The 24,273-nt window shown below is 33.6% G+C and overlaps 1 protein-coding gene across 1 annotated transcript in view; it reads left to right on the forward strand.

Moving 5' to 3' along the window:
• LOC118185887 (delta-sarcoglycan-like) overlaps positions 1–24,273 on the forward strand; it is a 234,365-nt gene that overhangs the window by 46,067 nt on the left and 164,025 nt on the right. Inside the window, exon 2 of the mRNA XM_035355826.2 lies at positions 7,005–7,065. The gene's annotated coding sequence lies outside the window, so the exon portion shown is untranslated. The remainder of the gene's footprint in view (positions 1–7,004; positions 7,066–24,273) is intronic.

Below are 24,273 nucleotides of genomic sequence, written 5' to 3' on the forward strand. Positions count from 1 at the left end.
TTGTAAATATGAATGCATGAGCCCAGTGTAGAACAAAATAACGATTAGAAAAATATATATGTTGAATACAAAACATTTCGTAAACTGAAGTGCAATATTCGCAGAAATATGATTCGTAGAAGTATTTTTGTAGAATTAGTTAGAAATTTAATATCGAATGCTGTTTAAAAGTAAACCCATTATTCGTTAAATGTTCGTTAACATTTGCTTTTTTAGCTGCCATAAATAAACTAAGAAATGTCTTAAAATTTTGGTTCAGCTAAAGGTGTTAAATAAAATAACTCAACCAGTTTATTACGACCGCTTACACGAAATTTATACTTAAAAGTATGGAACTGAAATATTTATCTTTTTAAAGCGTCATTTACAGTTTACTAACTGGAAAATTTACAAAGGTCCGGATGTTTAATATGAGTACTTATCTTTTTAAAGCATATTGTGAAATTTACAAACTTTAAATTTTATTCGTACAAATACAGAATTTTACACTTCCAGGTAATGTTAGTATTTATGTTATGAAAACATCATATGCAATTTGCTAATTGGAAACTTTGTTCAATGGGCATCATATAAAAATTTTGATTTTATAGTTACATTACGTCACTATACGAACTGAGCCAACTCATAAGTCTACCTATTAGCTACCTAAGGCCTAAGCCAATGACACGAACAACTCTTGCCTTTAACAACGATAAAATTCGTGGACCTGATCTTGCTGTAGGTTCAGATCAGAACGATCAAGAAAATCAAGATATAATCCTCCAGAACTGAACCTACAGCGGAGCGAAGAGATATAATAAGGAGGATAACAAGACAGAAACGAACATGTAGAAATACAGTCACAATTACAGTAAGGAAATAAATTAAATGTATACAGAATAAAGAATATGTTCATGTTCATTCGTTATGAAAAATAGCGCTGTACACAAAGAATAATTATTTCTCTACGCTGTTACACCTGTAAAATCTTATGAGAGGGCAGCGGGGATGTTCGTATCTGGAGGAGGTTGCTTGCATCTCGAAAATGACGGAAGTAACAAACCTGACTTAAAGTAGCAGAGAGGTATTTTAGGGCTGACTATGTCTTATAATGCGCAGTGCTGTTATGCTAAGTATTTGCAGCCTCTGCTCACCAGTTTCTGGAAACTGGTCTTTCAAAGTCATATTTGGATATTTGCCAGAATTAAATGTGACGTGCCAAAGTTAAAAACATCCATTATACTACATACTGCTTGGACTACTTAATTAGCAACGTTAGTATTGTTTTAAGACTTTAATATAGTTTTAAGTCAAGAGTTTTCAGCTCATTTAAAATACTTTTACTTTTGAAGTAAAAAAACAATATTTTTATTTCATTTAAATATTGCCTTTTAAAATAACATGCCAAATAATGATTAATGGAGAAGTCAAACACCGAGAATCAGCGTAATATCTAACACGATTAATAAGCGTAATTTAACAAGAATCAATGTAATATTTAATAATTTTTTTCAGGACTAGTTTAACCATCGAAACTACTCCTGCAAAATTTACAAATATTATATTGATTCTTTTTGTTTGACTTCTCCATTAATTCAATTAGTTTCTTCAAAATTCTTCCACTTTATTTCCTAACTGACATACACGTCTGTATCAATATGCCCCGAATTAACTCTGTAGCACATCAACAAGCATAATCGTAAAATTTGTTTTCACAGTTATAGAGACTATTAATTTTGGCAAGGCTGTGGGCGAAGAGGCATCGCTGTGTGAACATTGGGACTTTTAGCAGTGTTTTTGTGACTTCATTGGCGTATTCAAGAAGGTTGTGAATTCGGAGGGTTTTATGTCGCATCAAGGTTTTAATTGTGATGAGATCGGTCTCTGATGAAAAAATGCCGAAGTGAACATTACAACAGAGGAGAGAGAATAGCCTGGCTGCAGTCCAGTGATAGATCGTCTCATAATATTGTGTTAGGCAAATGTAATTGTAGCGAATTGAAAAATAAGCTGCTACTTGTTTACCATTCGGACAATTTATGAGCCCCGTAGAAATATAAAGTCCAAAAGAGCAAGCTGAATGTCACATGGAGGTCCATTAACAGGGCTTAGTGACACTTGATCATTTCACAGATTGGATCTATAAAGTATTTGGTCCGTCTGTAAAGAGGTATGTGCTTGACATAAGTTTGCCACACCCACTCCACAGTTTTATGGGCAACGCTCCTGCACATCGTTCAGGGCTAGAAGATGACATCCTTGAAGAACTTAAACTAATCAGTTTAATCTAATCTTAGCAGATCTAGCTCCTACCTTTCAACACCACTCCTTTCCTGCATGTCATGGACCCCCAGGTCATTTAAAATTTTAAAAAGCGCTCTTTGAGCGTTATTTTGACGTAGGTGAAGAATAAATCTCACTCTCTCACTCTCAAAGATTTTGGTGAAGATCATTTTCCCATTGCTGCCACCCTCAAAATGTTCAACAAAGCATGAGAAGGGTTCACCAAAAGGAACCTTATTTCTGCATGGAAGAAGATTTGGCCGAACAGCATTGTCTGATGCCACTCCAAGGGCTTTGAGAAAGTGAGTATGGAGACTGTAATCAATGAGATTGTGTCTTTGCCATGATTACGGGCTAGAGGTTGATAGCAATTACATCGATGAGCTAGTGGAAGAGCATAGCTAGAAGTTGATCACCGAAGAGTTTATGAAATTTTATTCTGTTTCACACTAAGAGTTTGTGTGGAAAATTTTGTCAGAGAAGGGGGAAATAACAACCTCTGAAAAGCAACAACGTTCCAGTGAAATAAGGGGCATCCTAAAAGCATGGAAAATCGGTACTTTGAGAAGCATCATCCTAATAAGGTAGTATTTATGCGCTATACAAATCTATTTAACGATATTGCTGTGTTTAATAATACTCGCCAAATTTTTAAGATTAGGCAAAACTAAATGTCTGTAAACAGCTTTTCTGTAAAAAAAGGATGTATAATAAATAATAAATTACATTATTATAAATTTACTGAATACTTGTTTTGGAATGAAGGGCATTATCCTATTTTACATTGATTGCCATGGAAAAAATCTACGAGTAAGATTGGGGGACAGTTTATGCTCTTTCCCCAGTCTTTCTCGTAATGAAAATTACAGAATTACGGTATTTAATTCTACATGTAACTTATTCAGAACGTTTATCATATGATGAGCTATTATCTGTTTCAGAAAGCGATGGGCAATTTGTTTCTTCTGTTACTGATGCAGCAACTTGAATCATACCCAAGCGTTAAAATTTCTCATAGTTCACAATAGTTGGAGACGTTACTGTTTGTGATTATTCAATTTGCTCCATTTCATCATTTATTAGAAAGCTAGCATGCTTAGCAGGTCTTTGTTTTATTTTCTATAAGGGATTTCTTTTCTGAAAGAACATTCGGTTTCTTTACTGAAAACCGTTCCTGAGAAGAGGTATGTTCAGCAAATCAGAGCATTACAAAGTCTAATTGTCCTTGCACTTAATATCCGTAACATATATGTTATAACGGACTCTAACCGTGATTTCATGGCGATAATGTTCTTTCATCAACTTAACAATTCCTTGATCACTTGTCTGTACTGACTATGACTGCAGTATTTGCTGGCAAATAAATATGTTTAAGAGCGATATTTACGTTATGCGCTGTACATTTGTTAGTAAGAAGAAGGATCTCATTCTTCAGCTCGTTACCTCATTTCAAAAGCAATTTATTTAGAATTATTGACTTCAGCCCATGCCTTTGAATTATACGTATCGTCCTCTCGTAAACCCTGTACTCCTTTAAAGCATAGAGCATATTCTTCTTCAGATTACTAATATTTTTCTTCCTTTTTTTACGTCACATATCGACGCAGCATAAAGCGGTTATACGATCTTTCGCTATTTTATATCCTTTTGAACTTTCTGTCTTAAATAAATGCATGTTGAGGCAATGCACGATAGTATTGACCTGTTTCATTAGCATTCTAATTTTTTTCAAGACAACACTTCGTAGACAATTTTTGTTATTCATTTGAGAACCATGTTCCTGCAGCAGGTAAATCAGCATCATTTTCTTCGCCATAAATGCGTTAGTAAACCATTCTTTCTTCCATTAGCTAAGTATAGAGATCTGGTGCTACAAAATCAACTTTCCCAGATTTTAAGACTAATTTTTCAGCTTTCTATTGCATCAGTGAACTGTTAACTGCCACTTCTCTCTCACGAAAAACTGTAAACTAAACCTTCTATTCTTCACCAAAACTGTGGTCTTTTCGTCTACGCATTCGTTTCACGTTTTCATTTCGATTTTGTTTTGATTTGCAATTAATGTCTTCACGATTCTGAAAAATCTTGCAGAGAGTTGAGGAATATTGAACTCAGGAGCTGCATTCCATCGACTCATTTTTGGAAGTTTAACATGTCGATTTTATCCCTTAGATTCAGATAATTGCACCGTTTGCTAGACTCCGTAATAAAAAGCACTAAATAGAATATTCAGAAAAAATGCACAGCTCAAAGGAAGCAAATGGCACAAAAAGTAAGGTCATCTTAGAGTTCCACTCATTTTAGCCCAGCTACTCTCGGTTCGGAATATGCCTTAAATCAAAACCAAGAAACTTGGCGACTTAGCTATACGTCTCTCTCATTTTCTTATTTCTGTACTTTGTTTGGACTTTATCTGGCGCTCTTAAAGTTTGTTTGGCAACTTTACTTCAGTTTAAAATATTTATTCTATAACATTTTAATAACCATCATAAGCGATTGATTTTCCATGTTTTTGTATACAAATGGGCGGCATTTTGGAAATTCAATAAAAATATTCGAGCGGTAACATTAACCATGATCATACTGTTACGAAATGCGCAGGTGTGGTAAAACAGGTGCGGTCCCCGCAGCAGGGTTAGGGTTGCAAGAAAGTGGCAAAGAAAGACATTGTTGCCTGATTTGGCGCAAAATCGCTTATTTGACGACATTTGGCGACAAAATTGGCGATATCCCATAGACGGAGCAAAAACATTCTAAAACGAATTCTTACCGGTTTTTCCGAGAATTTTCTCGAATTCAGGTCAAAAGCTATATATACCGTGCTTGTACGCGGAGAAGAGTACCTTGAGAGGATGTTGAGTTCAGTAGTAGTGTCTTAAGTTCAGAGATCAGCTCGAGAGCGATTGATTGACTGAGTCGAGAGCTGTACTATAGTACTTTGCCGTGAAGCTGTCTTCAACGTTATAGCTTGATAGCCTTAAGGCTGCGATGCTGATTGTTTTAGCGTTTTTGTTGTATTTTTCGACGACTGTAACGCATTTTTGGGACTGTTCTGTGTAATATTGACGAATAAATTGTGTCTTGATGCTTCATCAAGTGTTGTCATCAATCACTCCAAATCCACGAACCCGTAGAACTCAACAATATTAAACAGCGCCTACTGAATTTTTTGTTAACAGAGCTAGTTCGAGAATGTTTTGATACGTCCTTGTACTAAAAAGACATAATTGTTATAGCTTGCTCTTGTTTGTGTTATTAAATAGAAACAACCTGATTTAAGTTAGTATAGTTTTATGTCTCCTATCCTAAATTTTAAATTAATTTAAATTAGTATTTTTAGTCTCATATTAATTTATGGGAGTTATCATATTTTTAAATTCGTTTAAATTAAATGCATATATTTACAGTAAAAGTACGCATTTTAATACTTTGTTTCTTTTCAGAAATATTTCCCTATTTTATTATTGATATAGTAAGACAATAATTTATCTTTCCAGTTGTTTAAGGGGCTCATACACCTTAAACCCCTCATGATCTTCGAATATGGGACTGTTGCAAGAATTGAGATATTGTATTTACTTTAAAAGCAATTACTTCCAACTATTTACAGTTGACTATGTAATATAGCTGCTTTGGGAACTAGTAACCAGAAAATTTGTGTTGCCACAAATATTTTTGTAATTTAATCCGCTTTGTAACAATCGTTTTCGCCATGTTTTCACCTCGTGCGCATGATATTTTAAAAATGGCTAATGGTATATACTTGAAATTTGATGGAATTCTTTATATGGGCACTATTTTCTAACTAAACCAAAAATCTGATGAATATTTTAATATTAAAAAATTTTATGCACGAAAACATTACAAATTTTTTAAATAACATACGTTTTATAAACTCAACTCCAAATAAAATAAAATTTTAACATGAAATTCTTAGAATTTTTGGTTCACAGTAATTTCCAAATGTTATAAAAGCTATATATTAAATATGGAATTAAATTATTCAATAGAATGTTTTAAACTGTACGCGCAAGGTGGAAACATGACGAAAAATTGTGTCACAAAGCGTATTTAATTATAAAAATATTTGTGACAACACAAACTTTCTCATTACTATTTCAAAGAGCAGCTATATTATGTAGTCAGCTGTACACATTTGGAAGTAATTGCTTTTAAAATGAATACGTTATCCCAGTTCTTGCAACAGTCACATAATCGAAGATCTTGTGAGTTTTAAGGTGTATGAGTCTTCTTAAATATATTCTACAGAATACAATATACTATGTTGGCAAATACGAAAATACCAAAAATATACAGTTTGGTTCATATACGGATTGAATTTCCTTTATCACTTTTTCACCGTACTTTGCAGGAATATCATTAAAGCGAAAACATTAATACTGTATCACAGATGTTCATAAAAAAATTGTGAAATTAAAATAAATTGATACCTTTTCAAAGTAATTCTTTTTTTCTATCTCTAACCTCTCCAACTAATGTATTTTGATCTTTCTAATGAATCTTTATTGTTTCTGATTACTAGTTTTCCAAAAAACCTTTGAAAGAGCTAAGTAAGATTTATTTCTGGTCTTATCTTTCAACAGTTAAAAAACATCGGTTTTAAAAAACAGTATTTATCGATTGCAGTTATCGGGATTAACGTTTTTGAAGAGAGTTTCGATAATGTTAGAAATTATTTTAAGTACGAAAAGTTAAAGAATCTTTTCTTTTTCCTCTTGCAGAATTTTTGAAGCTGAAAGAAAGATTTCTGGACGAGGGTACTAATTGCTCGTTTGGCACAAAGTAAGTAAACAAACTTCTCATTATTCTAAATGAAAGAGTCGAGTCAAATACAGTTTATCTTTTATTGCAATGGGGGTTTTAAGTTTATAGTTCTTAGATTCATAGCTTTGGAAGTTTTTAATCAAGTTTTATTATATGATGCAAATTTATTATTTTCATTAAGTCCAAATACTAAGTATTTAGCTAAATAACTGATCGTTAACTATTATGTTAACTTCGCTGTCTGTGTTTACGATTGCTGAAACACAATTCTTACTTCAACCCATTTGATATCTAGTTGACAAAGGGTGCGCCCAAGTCGATTATTCGAAAACCTGCTCTCTTTTTAGTGCCTGCCATCAATAAAAGTATGGCATAGCTATCAATTTTAAAATTCTGATGAGGTCAGTGTTGGGAAAGTTGTTGTGATATCAATTTCTTTGGTGTCTTTATTTACATTTCAGATAGTATTTGGTAAAAAAACTGCTGTCTTCAATAATATCTAAATGGCAAGAAAATGATACGTACATTTTTATTCTTCGAGCATCGATGGCATTTTTGAGTTCTAATTCCTCCGATTTCATACATTTTGTACCAGTGTCAAGTATTCCCAACTTATTTAAATAAATTTGCTGTCTGAGAAAGCAAAATGTTCGTCTATGTTTTCATGGGATAATTGTGCATATAATTGCCTTTTGACAGATGCTTTATATTTGTAGAAACTACTCGATGTAAAACATTGAGTCTGATTCTTCATACTAGAAAAGACTTACATATTTTGTACCAGAAAATTCCTCAAATACTCCAATATATATGTGACAAAACTGCGTTATTAAACGTAATAAGATGACTTGGTGAGAGTTGTAACGGATCGGGTTGGAGAGGACTGCATAACGGTAATTACCACACATAATCTTATTCCTTGATAATCCACATTATCACTGTGGGTACGGTATGCACCTCCTAATCTTTGTACAGCTCACATCCTAAACAATTGACAAATTTAGAAAAGTAAACTTTGCGTGATTAGCGACACAGCGGGGAGCAGTAGAAGAGACGAGAGAAGAGAAGAAGAGGGAGTTGCGATGTAATTAAGCTTTTATAAGAATCCCATTTCAGATCACACGACACTTTAATGTATAGGGCTTTGGGTTCAGATTTCATCGGTAAGTGAGTATCAGAACTGCAGGGGGAAAATTATTGCTGTTAGTGTTAGAATGAAACGGAAGTTAAAGGACTATTAATTTATTACTTGAAAGATAGATTTTAATTTTTAACATATTCCCTTCCCTTCAAGAAAAAAAAGGCCTAGGTGAGGGAAAAAGGTTTTTTGAGAGAAAGAGTTAAAGCAAATGAAGAGAAATAATTTGAAAAATACAAATCCTGAAATTTTGACCAAAATAATTACTTATATAATTGCAAAATATGAATATGGCTAAGATTTCAAAGTCCTATTAAAATTTTTTCAGTCCAAAAGTCTTTGTGTTTTACAATCCACATATTTAAGATTTTTTCAGGAAAGGCTTTTCAAATCTTTGTATACAATATCCCAGTTGTAAAACTTTTGTACTCACATTACCTAGTTTGAATAATCACAACAAATTTCAAAATGTTCAAAACATAATTCTGCACCATTATTGTGACAAAACTGCGTTAATACAGGAATTTGGGTTCAGATTTCATTGGTAAGTGCGCATCAAAACTACAGGGAGAAAAATGTATTGCTGTTATTTTTAGAATGAAACGGAAGTTAAAGAGCTATTAATTTATTATTTTAATGCTAGATTTTATACCTTACATATATATAATATGCACCATACAAGAGTAATGGTACGCACCCATGATCATGCATAAAGCTCATCAGAGCAGGAAGGTTGAAAAGAGGCTAAAAGAGAATATGTTCCCCTCTAACAGTAATATAACTCACATTTCGTCTTGGAATTGAGGCAGTTTATGAGTTCCTCTGGTAGTCGGTCTCATCTCTGCAGTAAATCCTGCTTTTAGGTTCTGTGGAATGTTTTAATTTTTGGACGCAGTCAGTTTGTAAGTAATATGAAAGGCTCATTTGCATTTTGATCGTCGATTATATACAGTGCTTTAGTCACTAAACTGTCGAATGAAAGAAGAATTACAAAGTTATAGTTAATTTACGTGTCCTTGGCTACTAGAGCTTTAATGACTATTCGCTGGTCTTCTTAAACTATAAGGATAAAGTCCAATAAAAGGGTCAAAATATCCTTTTATTCGCTCAAAAAAATAGTAAAGGCAGCCCCACTCAATCAGAAAAGCCTCCATTTGGTCGTTAACTTAAGATAGAAATAAGGAACTAAACTAATTCTAACTAAATTTTAGCCGAAGCTGTACAAAAATAACTAACTGAGTTGGCTCGTAATTAAACCTCACCAGCGAATACTAACAGGCAACTTAAATTACGGACGAACGTAGTAAGATAGACTTAAAGCAATGACGTGGTCCGAAGGCTGAACACGGTCTACTGAAAACTTCTGAGCTGTTCTACGGAAGTGACTGAACTTCCCATTAACTAGTGGTTCTACTTCATTTACATACAACGCGATACTGAAAAATCATTCTGGTAGGGAGTTGTAGGTAGAAAGCAAGGCGCGGAGATGCTTGATAATGAGGCTAAAGCACGTTTATAAAAATATGAACTTTATTAAACATAACATAATGCACTTCGACGAATAAACTGAGCTGCTGCATCACTTCGCCACTCTGAGAATACAGATTTAAGTTTCTATTTTTGTATTTTTTATGCGAACTGGTAATATACAACAGTCACTTCTAATGTTCAGACTGATACTCTGCTGAGGTTCTAATAGTTTTAAAACTGAAAGTTTGTGCATTGTTTCCCATAGAAACCCAGCATTTCATCTTATTTTGTTGTTTCATTTTCATAGTAACATTTCCATAGCAACACCACAAAGTTAAAGGAAAGGCTTCCAAAATTAAAAATATCTGTTAGAAAATTAAAATAATACCTACAGTATGATTGCATTGGGTTGAGTATTCAGTATGCACACTAGTGTTTACACATGATATTACTAGATATATAGTGGCTTCCATTGAGACATCTGTTAGTAAATCATGAGATAATCTCCGTTGGCCTTGACAAACATTCATAGCATTCATCTTCTATATTCTCTTCAGTTTTAATTTGTCTTTGAACTTTACTTCCGGTATGTTACAATACTTTAGATTTTAAAACATCGCTGGGTCAAATGTACCGTCTACCTGCTGATTTCAAAATTTTAGCTTCGGCCAACTGAGTTCGACTCTCTGAATAATCCAATGTTACCATTGCTGAAATGTAAATCGAGAATAATTCGTGCATGTCAAAATTTATTCTTAAAATTTTTACTTATACCTGTCTCATTCTCGCGCCACTAGTGGCTGAGTGTTAAGATTTCTGAATACTGGTGGTTCGACCCAGGTTGAAACTCTGGCGAACAAGCTGGTTGCATGGTTGTTTCTCATGGATTTTCATTATGTGAAATATGAATACGAGCCAGTTTTCTAGGAGAGTGTTCAGCGAAGACGTTCCTTTCCTTAATCAAATAATCATTCCGTGCTTTGCCATATTTAAATAATCTAACCTAACTTCCATCGTTCTCTATTTCTCTCTTTTCCCATTTTGAACTACTGTAAAGTAAACAAAATCAATATGTTTAAAGTGTTCAGTTGTATAAAGTATGCATTAACCAAGTCTCTAATATTTATGTACTCTTTTTTGGTATTAAAATGTATCCAAAGATAAGCTTAGCGGCCTTTTTTTTTAAACTTTCTACTGGGGACTTCATTATCAATTCTGATAAAACTAGCGTTTGGGTTAGAACAACTAGGAATCTTTCAATAACTATACCCCGGTATACGTTTCATATCAATTATTTTGAAAGTATTGTTTCCTTTACAAAGACAAACATTTCAAATTCTGACAGATAAACTTAAAACTCCACCTTATCGTCAACAAAAATTGTACTGATTTTGTTAATTTGCGAATATTTTCTCCAGAAAGGACAATTTACAGAATTACAATGCGATAAAACTTCCGAAGGAAATCATTTTAAGGAAATTTGAATAGTTTCAATGGAAAAGAAGAGTTTACGAATTCAGTGAGAATGACGAAATTGTTTATTTAATTTTTTAAGGTTCAAACTTTATATATCTGAAAATCCCATTTTTACTACACAATATAAAGACCAAGCAAAGGAATTGATTGCTGTAATAATATTATCAAAACTTCAATGCTCATGACAAGACAAATATACGTTTCGAAATTAGCAAATTAACGTTTTTTCAGTATTTCTGCTTTGTATATTTGTTTTCATTCATGTTTTAACGGTTAAAAATCAATTAAGTAATGTATAAATAAAATAAAGTTTGAAAAGACAAAATAGTACATAATTCAGTGTTTAACACATCATTTGTTAAATAAACAAAAAAAATTTTTATCTATAAAATGACATTAATTGATAACACGAAGACATATAAAATTTGCTTGGCAGTGATTTAACATTAATGGAATTGCGATATTTGCCTTCAACTTCATTTTCGCCTGTCAGTGTTTTTATCGAACCTTTTTTGCATGTCAAAACGTATTGCAAAGTTTTTGTCATTTAAAAATATTTGGAGGAATTCCTTCAACATAATATGCACAATCGCAGCGAAATGACAGTTAAGCAAAAGAATGAACCAAGTTGGAGAAGATTTGATTACTGTACAGTTTTAGTTATTTATTTAATGCTATACTGACAAACCAGATGGTATTTAACGAAAAAATTCTTATATTCTTATGTTTAAAAAATTCTTATTTTTATATATTCTTATAATTACAGAAAACTTCATATACATACGTCGCAATACTTAACAAATAAGTGCATTATGAGTTTATTAATGCATGCATGTAAAAGGCTTATAATGCTTATTAATTGTATGCATCTAAATGCATATAAAATTAGGATAGATATTTAGATGTATGAGACCTGTATATACGTCAGTGTATGGTAGACATAAGTTTATCCCTACATGGTCAATAACCAGAGCAAATGTACATTACAATACTACAAACATTACGAACAAAATATGAAAATGAAATCAGAATACTGGAGACTGATAAGCACACAAACTTTAATCAAATATATTTTCCTTATGTCAGTGTAATACCATTTTCAGTGCACAAGACAGATTACAACTGCATATACGATGTAAAAAGACAACAGTTTGATGGTAATAAATGTATTTTTGTATACTAAGCAGTACATAATCAAACAATAATCTCTCTATATAGTGCATATATTGTTATACAGTATTCAGTTTATGCTCTACATACGTAATGCAGTAAATAAACATTGCATACGCTATCAGTTTATTACAGTATAGTAATTCTCTGATATAATTTTATGATTAAAAAAATGCAGTCTGATAAGCAAGGAATACAATACATGCATTATTATTACATGATAGTCGATACAAACACTAACGGGGCATGCGATGATGATGTATGGAGTTTGTCTAAGATATTGCGATTTAGTATTTTGATAAAATAAAAGTACTGAATAGCAGCTCACGCAATAAATAAGAAACGTACACAATGTAGTAAATACTTAAAATGTATATACCAGCAGATTCGATACTTTGGAATATAATGGTATTATAATTCAACAAATATGCTTCGTTTCACAATACGGTATAATAAACAATCACGAAATTCATGCATTGGAGAAAATACGTTGTACAGTGACTAGGCATAAGATGTATGCAGTGTAACAGAAATAGGTTACAAAAATGATACATTTACTATACGTTAATGCATTTATAAATCATATTTATAAATAAATTTTAGCATCTAAAACAGTAATGCAGTTAGATACACTGAATAGATCCATAAATGCATGACAGCGCATATGTGCCGCTGAGAATAGTCATAAGTTAATCGACACTGTTATTAACAGGATAGCATTAAATTACTCTTATAATGAATTAATTCGCTATGTTGATATTTGTTGTATTTTAGGCTGCAGCTGTACTGTTGCCTGTTTCATTTGAAAAGTATAATGATGAGCAGTCGAAGGTGTATGTAATGATAGGGGTCATTAGTATTTTCTATAGACCCTGATCATTGTTTGTAACTCCGAAGAAATTTAGGTAAGATTGGAAAAGGCCCTAATATGTTAATACAGCATTAAAAGATAGAATGGCCATAACACTGACTAGTTTCTGCAGTTTTTTTTAAGGACAAATCTGTAACTATTTTCGGATCAGTGCCATATATATTAAATATGCTTTCTCATATGAGAAGGATATGTTGATTAATCATATACTTATACATGATGTAGTAAATATAATTCCGTTAATTATTTTGTAGTATTCCTAGGTATATACTTGCAAACTTCTCTGCTAACGTGTTGATATCTATTTTTATATATTCTAGAATACAATAGGCTTTTTTCAATTATTGGACATTTTACGAGAATCTTTTGTATTTATCTCACTGGAGGATTTCTGCAATACATTTCTGTGATTACGGCTAAACAGGGAAGTTAGATTTCATTATTATAGCAGTTTCACTCAGCGTATGCGCATACGTGAGTAGCGTGTGCGCATACACAGGTCACGCTGTGTTGTGAGCTGCACTTGGATTACAAATTATTCTATGTATGCTTTAAGCCTTCTCCATATGATCTGCAGTTTATTTGCAACGGTCTTTGTGTTCCAGACTATTAATATCTCTGCATCTTCAGCTCGAATTAAGCTATGAGCTGCAACTCGTCATGACTTCCGGTGATGGGCTGAGGTTCGCCTGTCTATTCATATCTAAGAGAGGACAATGCAACACATAAAATGTATACCTCCATGTGTTCCTATGGTAAGAGAATTGCACATCAAAGTGGTTATTCTCAGATTCCGTATTTGATAGACAATATGGATATGAGGGTACAGTTTACTTTCCGGTCAGTACACTTTCTAGTCTGGATTATTAATAGCTCCACTCTTACGCAAGTAAGTGCATTTCAGATGGCTAATTTCATATTGACGAAAGGCACTGCATGTACTAACAGCACGTTTGGAGTCATCGACGTCAACAGCTTTTATTGGATGTGATAGCTCTTGATTTCGCTGGCGATATTTTCCATATATCTCAGACTGGTTCTAATATTTCGAATTTATGGCAATCATGAGTAATAGACGTCAGTTGTAATTTCGAAGTATTGCATGTGGAAACTCTTGTGACAGGCAAAAAGTGTTTGAGGCAAGAAGTTACTTCCAAGTCAGCACATTGTCCAATTTGAATTATTAATAGCCCACCCTTACGCATGTAAGTATATTTCATATAGCACTGCACACTATCATTTCATTTAGTACACTATCATTTCATTTAGCCCTGCATGTACTAATATCACATTTCGATCACAGGCATCGATTATAGCTTTTATTGACTCTGATAGCTCTTGATTTCGATGACAATATGAACCATATTGCTCAAACTGATTTTGATACTGCGAATTTATGGCTATCATGAGTGGTAGTCATCAATTCTTATTTCGAAGTATTGCATGTGGAGACTCTTGTGACAGGCAAGACAAATTTGAGAGTACAATTTACTTCTAAGTCAGTACACTATCTAGTCTGTATTATTAATAGCTCCACCTATAAGCATGTAAATGCATTTTAGATGGCTAATTTCATATTGACTAAAAGCACTGCATGTACTAATATCAAATTATGAGTCATTGGCACCAATCATAGCTTTTATCAGCTCTGATAGCTGTTGATTGTGATGATGATTGTGCCTTGTTGCTCAAATTGATTTTGATTTTGCAAATTGACGACAATCATTCGTCGTGAGTTGTTATTTCAAAGTATTACATATGGGGACTCTTGTGACTAAAATACCTGTGCTCGAAAACGTTTTATGGGCAGTGGTTTATGGCAGTTTCTTATATCTTGGTTTGTGAAATACTTTTGTCCTGGTCTTTAATTTCTTTACGTAACGTTGCACACCGGACTTAAATTTTATTTTAGTATGCCCGCTGATAAGATAAAGAAACCGTCTGTATAATTCTAAGAGGATGATTTATTGAAATAACTAGACAACTTTATTCGCAAAACGCTGGCTCTAAGCATGAAATATCTAGAAGGTCCTTGTCATGTAAGTTGATTGCTATGTTCGCTGAGTTTTGCATCTACTTTTATTTAAAATAATTCACAAACAAATTATTAGAGTACTGGAAGGTAGCAAATGGGTATTAGACAAAGATCTCAGGTCAGCGTACTGAATCAAACCTGTGTCGTATACCTCGGGAAAAGCCCATTGTATGTTGACACATCATTTTATTATTTTCTATTACTGATACTACCTCCTGTTGCCCACGGAGCCGCGAGAAAGCCAAAATGGCTGCTAAAAAACCATTTCTTAGTTCGATAAATTTCAGGAAATGTTCAAAAACTGTATATATTTTATTCCAGAAATAGAAAGAAAATAGTATTTTATACAAAATATGTATGAAAAACCACTCATTGGCCAAAAAAATGAACAGAGAAAAATATAAAAATTGTCATTATCCCTTTAATGCTTTTTCCACACAGACTAGCATGGGTAATAAATTAATTTTACTTAGATTCACATTTCGCACGCATTACATGTCTTGAAATTTCTGCTTGCAAGTTAAAATTTCAATTCAGAAATGAGATATTTTAAAACATTATTTGATGTCGTGGGCTTCCGATAACAAAAATTTCTCCTATATAACTGTAGAATTTCCGTAGTATCCTCGAGACTTATATTAAGTGAACTGTTCAATAAATTTTTACGAAAGCTGAAATCAGCAATAAAACACTCTATTGTCTCATTTCAGAGACATCCTTTATACCATAAAAACGCTAAATGTGTAAAGTACATCGAATAGAACTTAAAATTCTAATAATTGCATTTTATAATAAATTAATTAAATTTTCATAATGTTAGAAGGAATATCCAGGAAATGAAATATACAATATCTAAACGAAATCACGCGTTTCGAACCAAATCCCTTACAGAAGGCTCTGTATAGTTGCTGAATCAAGTAGCGGTTGAATTTTTTTTTCGTTGATTTGCCTTTGGGACCTGTAACAGCTGCATTATGCTATTTATAGCACCAAGAGATACTACTAGTTTCGATTTTCATCTTTGTGTCCTTATCAGTTTTCAAGTAATAGGATGTTGCCATCAAATGTTATCTCCATATATTATTTTTAAAGAAATAATGTAGCGAATATAAAAAAAGTATGGTAACACATTAAAAGGATGTTGTCACCAAATGTTATCATCATGCATGTCTTTTAGCGAATGAGCTCGATCAAACATCACTTTTAAACTTTTAAAGAAATAATATAGAAATATAAGAGTATGTGCGGCACTACTTAACGTGTACCGGAATTCTAAAGCTAAGCTGTGTTTAAATATTTCATGATTTTACTATTGATTTAAGTAGTGTAAGTGCAAAAAATATAGTAAAAAAAGGCAAAAATAGTTGTGTAAATCATCTAGCTAAAAAACGAAAACATTAATGTAATGAAGTAAAAAACAGAAAAAAGTATGGCAACGGTTAACACCCTAACGAAATTCTAAAAATATGCTGCTTTTAAAAATTTTGTAATTTTACTGTTGAATTTCATGCGAAGAAAGCAGTAATTATTAATAAGGCTAAAATATTTTAGATGGTTAATTGTTGCAAGAAAATATAAATGCATGAAACCGACTAAAAATAAGCGATCTTCAGGTGTAGGGAGCATTAAATGATCATTTACCAATAGTGAAAAGAACGAAGAATATCAGATTCAGGCAGCTCTGACTGTAGTAAATATAAAATTATGATAAAATTTTAGGCTCTTTCACTCAAAGATATTAAGAGAAGATGTTTGAAAGAGCGGAATGAACTCGGCATAGTCCTTGAGGAATCCCTGAAGTTTGAATCCCATTCTCATAGAGGCTTGTAGGTTTCTAATAGCAAAATGCTTCGCATTTTCTTCTTTGTTATACATGTCTTAACTACTATCATTCTTGTACTCTTGAGTGAGCTTATTAAACTCTGAAGTTGGAAAGGAATCTTCATCAGATTTATATCAGTCAAGATAATTGTTTGCTTTTTGATATACTGTCTCTTTTCCGTAAGAAACAGATACATGTTTAAAGGACTTAAATTTTAAAGTCATAACAACATGAACAAGAAAAGTTATCCACTTATAGAAGTCCAAGAATGTGGGATGGTTGAGAAAGATGCAACATAAAATTTTGCATGATAGTAAAATAATGATACTGTAGTGTGCCATAATGACACTAGGTACACCTATATGATTTTTTTATTTTCATATCATGTAATGTTTACAATGTTACGTAGCGTTCTGCGACGCCGTCGTAGAATTAATCATCTATGCATCTTTCATAATGCCATTTCACATCGGTCTTGCGACAGATCTTCAATCGAGCTTTCATGTCAAATTATCAGGTTTCAGACTAGCGGTAGTTTTGCGGTAGAAGACTTTTAATTTAATTTCAAATTATAAAATAATACTGAAAACATTATAACAAACTCAATATCCTAAAAACAACATATATAGTTTTTAATAATTTTAATCCAATAATCTTGTAGAGACATTAGGTACATTTTTGTAAGCAGGAAAATTGAAAAATTAGCAAACGCCTTCGCGAAAATCGAACCATGGACCTCAGAAATACCGGCCCAGCGTACAGAACCACCACGAAGGCACGTTTCGAATTCGGGAGAAACACCTTATATACCCCCCCCCTTTTAAAGGGTGACGGGGGTTTTTAGGGAACCCAATCGCCAAATCCTGAGTGGGGAGAAATCGTCATCCACCACCATTTAGTTCGGGCGCCACTGTAGAGACATTAGGTATATTTTTGGAAGCAGCAATTGATGATGAAAAATTAGCAAACGCCTTCGCCGGGAATCGAACCACGGACCTATGGAATACCGTCCCAGCGTGCAGAACCACTATACCATGAAGGCACGCTAGGAAGGCGGGAGAGATACCTTATCATCTCAACTCACAACGTCAGTGAAAGGTTATCTTACAGAAATTCTGAGTTCGGCACAGAAATTTTACTTAAGGATTGAAATCAGCATCACGAAATACATAAGAAACGTTACAAGACATTTTTTCTTAGAAAACTATTGAAAGGAAAAACATTCCAGTTTTTGATGTAAGAAGACAATTTTCAAAATGATCAGATTGATTGATTGCCAAGCGATGAAACTTCTTACTGATCTAATAGTCTTCATACATACGTAAACATTCAATTAGAATTCTCACCGAGAAAGCGAGTAATCAAAATCAATAATTATATTTTGGTATTTCTTATGAAAAGGTCTAGTCTCCCGAAAATTAAATTAAGTTGTTGTGGAAATGAATAGCAGTCAATTAAAAATAATAAATGGGTGGATCTCATGATACGAAAATCAGGAAAGAAAGGACATACAATCACAGTGAAAGAGAGTAATGTGCTGGATAACACTGTGTTTCTAGGAAGGAAGAAGCATTTGAAAATCGTCTGTTTCTGTGAACGCAGTACATGAAATAAAAATGAACTATTCACAATTTGACATAATTTTAAAAAAATTATTTAGGTATACACGCAGAATTCTCTTTAATGCTTACATGTATATAAACGATTTAGTTTAAAACTTTTGAAAAACAGGAAAAAGCTCATAAATTTACAGTTGTAATGTAAACAAATACCAATAAATACAGTATCATAATATATGTCTATGCATTTCTATTGTTTCACTTACAGTTTGTAACAAATTATTTTTAAAACAATACATTATTATTCTTTTCTGCATCTTTCCAAATTGAAGTTGTTGGAAAAACCTAATAATCAGTCTTCTATATTTTTACGATATTTACTAAAGGAAAGTTCTCCACGTACGAAAAATAATCACGTAAATAAATTCCAACATTCCTCGTCCTTTTATTTCGAGGAATAACGAGACGCAGAACACAGTCGTGTCTCTAGTCGTGTCTCTAGCCGCTCAATTTCGTCTATAACAACGCCGGAAGTAAAGAGTTCCTGGCGGATGGCGATAACGAAAACGACAGCTGTAAATCCGTCGTCCTGAGACATATAACTTTCCAATCTTCACCTCCAGGCCAGAAAGAGATAGAAGTATTTTTCCCTTATATATATATATATATAAACGTTCTTACTGTTACTTTTATTATTATTAATCTCTTATAACGATAACTCTCACTGCAACGTCATTTCGTATTAATTAAGTTCAGCCCACATTTTATTGGCGGAGCCAAATGGTCGATACTATGCCAAAAGAGATACTTGTTAGCCCGAGGACGTAATTCAGGGTTAGTGAAAAGGCGTTTTATTGAGTAACGTTGGGACTGATAAAGCGAGCTTAAAGTCGGTGGTATTTCTCAGCTTGGAGATAAGATAAGGTTATGAGCCCTATAACATTTTAGAGGCTATTACGTACAGAATCTTTTAAGAAACGGGACTCTTCCTGTGAAGATTTAATATTAAGTTCTCTTTAATTTCGGTATACGCAATGTGATGGAAGAATTTGGGAAATGGTTTAATATATTTAGATAAAGTTTGTCTTAGTGGAAGTCGTAATCGCCATCAATAAATCTTCAGCACACTATATTCTCAAAGTTCAGAGAAAAATAATTGCAGCAAAATGCTAAATAATGGCGTTCATTTCCAATCCTTTTGTTCCTTTTCCTTTCTTTTTAATATCAAGCCCCTCTTCAAAATTAGGAAATATTTAACAAATAATAATTTAATACTCATTTACAGTGTAAACGTGCATACCTAAAATGACAAGAATATTGCTGTAAAATGTAAATGCTTACTTTTTTTAATAGACGTATTCTACAACGGGTAAGGAATGCAATCCTCCTGAAAGATTTTAAAACTGTATAACTTCTTATCTTTTAATTGGATTTTTGGTATGAAATACCCAGTAAACTGAAATTTAGTAAATCTGTCTAGGTTTCTAAATGCTGCGTTAGAGACAGCTATGCGTAATGATTTAATTTCTTCAAAAGGGAAAGTGTTCATTCCCTATTTAAAATTTTAGTTTATATCAGATATTGTCTGTCAGGTCAGTGCTTTCAAAAGATAGCGCTTTCAGAAATTTTGAGACGCTGTTGTTTTGCAGCATCAGCCCTTTTCATGGTAGTTCTCCACGAAAGCATCTCTTCCCTTAGGCATAAAACCCTAGAGTGCTTTGTGTTTGTGTATTAACTAAAGCAAACTTATTTTAGCCTTAAACTTATTACGTTTAGATATGCTTACTTAAGTAAGAATGTACAATCATATACCGTTATGTACTAGGAAAAGTTTTTAATTTAGTTAAAGTTTAATTTTTAATTTTCATGCCTTCCGTCACAAATAATTTGCCCAGTCGAGAAGTTCTGTGTAAATCCCAGTTACGGAACAAAAAGTTTAAATACTGAGGCATCTTAACTTCACTTTATGTTAAGCTTAGTAAGAGTAATTTTTATTTCTGAAAAGTTGCTCTTGATCTCCTCGCAGACCATTAATTGAGAACCTTTGATAAGTGAGGTTAAAATTGGTGAAATTTAAGACTGTCTTCTGGTGTGTAACTGCTCAGGCAGTTAAAAATATAAAACTTAATGACTTTAGACCAGCTGCTGTAATTTTTCTCAAGGTAACGAATTGTTGTGTAGCAAATTCACTTAATTATTTGAATTATGACTTATTAAAACTTAATTTATTAATATTCTAAATTTATGCTACACATTGTGTATTTTATTTAATATCTGTACTGATTTGTTTAATTTTTAATTGGGCTTTTATACGAAAGAATTGGTAAGTTCTTTTCACTCGTTACTTGTACACGCGCTGATACACACAATGGAATAGGTTGTTTTTTTACGTAATAATCTTTATTTTATATTACTTAAGTTTACCGATTTTGAATTTAATCCACTAGAAGCAGAAAAATTAGCTCTTGAATTTAAGATCACTTTCAAGAATCTAGCCTTAACAGATTTTAAGATACAGCAAATTATTTAACTGAAATTTCCATTTTTCATTGTGTTAAAAGTGAAGGGGGAAGTAAGTGGAAAAAACACAGCCTTTTTTTAGCAGATTTCTAACACTCTTGTCTACGCTGTTAAGGGATTTTTGGTAGGGTTGAGTTTACGTTTGCCAGCTAGGTCTTCGCAGCTGTTCTGACTTGGCGATAGTTTGGCGATGCTTAAATTTGTGTTTAGTTCAACGATTTGGAAAAAAGAGAAATTTTACAGAGCGGGAGGCAGTGGTTGAAAAAACTGGTTTTGTCACAATTTTGATCGTGTGTTGGCGACGGTGGTAACCTTTCTTAACAAAACGGTATGATTTCAGGGTGAAGGACACTGGCTGAAGGGAAGGTTTCTTCTGATCACTCAGGAGTTTCATTCCCCATATGCTTATTTCTTTTAGAGGATCAAAAATAGATTGGTAAAGGCCCTCACGGGTCGCGTACCTCTTCGGAACGTGACGGTCTACAGTCTACGTGAAGGTCACTTTTTGCTTTCCCTCTTTTCTCTAGGTAGCTGATCCAGTATCTTAGGTGGTCAGTGCAGTGTTTTTGATTTTTACCTACCTTGACTTCCGATCAGAACTTAATGCTCCTTTCGAGCTTCGAAATCTCAACCTAAAAATGGAAAAAAGGAGGAGAAGCAGGAAACGAAGGAAAGTAGACTTGACGAAATGGTGAAAATTAAACCAGATGAAAAGCAAAAACCAACGATTGAGGAACCATGGATTTCACCGAAGAAAACAACCAAAACTCCGCAATCCCATTAACCTATGGAAATACCCCACAAGAATCGTTTCGAAACTCTGGATACTACCATAGCTGATGACGAAAATGAAATAAACTCAGAAGAGATGCCCCCTCCTATTGTATTCAAACAAGAAAATGTTGAATGTTGAACTTGAACAAAAAATTAGAAAGGTATGCAAAGAAGAAATTGAAGCCCAACTCAAAACGAAATCAATCTTCGTAAATGTAAAATCAATCGAGGACTATAAGTCTGTTCTGCAACTCACGAAAATGAAAAGTATACTCTATCATACTTATCTCATGAGTCCCGAAAAAGACACTAAATGTAATTTTGAAAAATCTCCCAGACAAAACTTCATCAGAAGCAATTTTTGCAGATCTTGAGAGGACGGAACGTCTCCAATCCTGAAAGTGAAGCAGTTTTGCAGGAGCGTCAGAAATAACTCAGAAAAGCTACCAATTTGGCTCCTTGAAATGAAGAAAAGCAAGCATGCTATCCACAACTTAAGTGATATGTTTAGCGTCAACATTGTCATCGAAAAATACAAGCGCAGAAAGAGACCGATCCAGTGTTTTAGGTGCCAGGAGTTGGGGCACTTCCAGCACCTGTGCACAAACCAAGAAAGATATTGTAAATGTGGTCTACCTCATCGCAGCAATCTGTGCCAGATGAATAAAGAAGAAAAACCTACATACATTTTCTGTAGAGAAAATCACTTAAGCAGTTACAGGGAATGTGCAATTTATGAAAAGGAATTTGAACAGAAACTCGCCCGAAGAAATCAGCAGAATTCCAGAAGATGTCTGAGGACTTCCCGCATCTACCAAATGTAGAAATCGATGACGTTAAGAAAGCCCATAAGCCACCGTTAAGTGAAAAAGTTAAAAAGAAATTCTCTGAAATCTCTAAAGTAGTAGTTGAAGCTATGTCGTGGCTGAAGGATCACAAGATAAGAAACTTCCTGAGTAATATTGAACATTTAGATAGAATCCGCAAGGGGAAAACACCCACAGAAACGCTATCCGCAAGCTTTCGAGCAGCTATGTATTTTATGAAGTTTGCCGAAGAGAATAAATTCACTTTTCTACGATGAACTTAAAAAATTCTCATCTTTTCGTTGCTGAAAGTTCTTGGAATTCAAGCAGCATCGACTAGGGTCATTTTCCGGAAGGGGGACCTCCAACGTGACCGGCCTGAACGTATCAGAGTACCTTGCTCCCTTCTACCAGCGCAGCCTCCTGATCCCGGCTTTCCACCTCCAGAACTTTGGTTTTCTTCTGACTACTGCTACCGCCACCAGAGGGCGGCACATTCACTAACTCTTTTAATTCTCTTTTCAGCCTCTGTGATGTTTTCCTGCTGCAGAACCCACCTGATTTCCCTTCAACGTCATGTTCCTTCGGGAGTTCTTTCAAGATACTGGGAAGTACTGTTTTATCCAGTATAAGTTCAGTAAACTACGTTAGTATCTTGCTTTCTCTCACACGCTGTACAGTACGAAAAGGAGGAGGCTACGGATTTGGCTTCGACTTTTAGGAAGTTGAGATGCTTCTTGACGAATTTATGGGGGCAGTTCGCCCAAGTGGCCGTGCAAGTCCTTTCGGACGTAATCTCCCTTAGTGAACTGTAAAGAAGAAAAAAAGTATAATCTACTTGACCACTCAAATCTACTTGACCACTCAAATTAGTGATGTTTCTGATTAGTTAAATTTTTCAACTGGTTGCTGATACCCTTTTAATCAACTTAACAACTACAATGGTCCTTAACAGATACAATTTTTTTCGACTCATCGGTTAAATGTTTGCTAATTTTCGAATTGTTTCCTTGTGAGTTTCTTCAGTATCTGAGAAATGGTGAGCAGTGGACTGTCACTTATTCTAAAGGAGGTCTGGAGGAAGTTTTGATCATCGGAATACTTCCCTGGGAGCATCTTCAATATCTGAGGAATTTTAAAGCCGCTCCTGCCGCTTGTCATGGAGGCGGTCCGTAGAGCTGCATGTCATCGAAGCGATTCTTTAGCACTCTCGGTTTTTCGCATCAGGCTTCTCTCCAGTTGATCCTGGTCCTGGCTGACAGTTGTTCCTGTTTCTGGCTAACCCATGTTCTAATCATAGAAACAGATCTTTACGAAAATTCTAGTTAGTTAAATCCTAATTAATACGTTTCTTAATTTCTTATGGAATATGCAATGTATAAAATTTAACTAGTGCAATATTTAGGTTAACCTAATCTATGGTTATAAATTGATATTTTTACCATGAAATTGTATGCAACTGTTAAAAGACTCACTATATTATAGAAAATTTGTTATTAATAATTAATCGCCCCGGGGAAATTTATTTTTAATTAACTTCGTACCCATTGTTTTGATAATTATTTATTTTCCACTTAAGAAACTT

Source organism: Stegodyphus dumicola, chromosome 8, assembly GCF_044657685.1.
Source record: "Stegodyphus dumicola isolate Sdum_Otavi_A_Nest chromosome 8, ASM4465768v1".
Lineage (NCBI taxonomy): Eukaryota > Metazoa > Arthropoda > Arachnida > Araneae > Eresidae > Stegodyphus > Stegodyphus dumicola.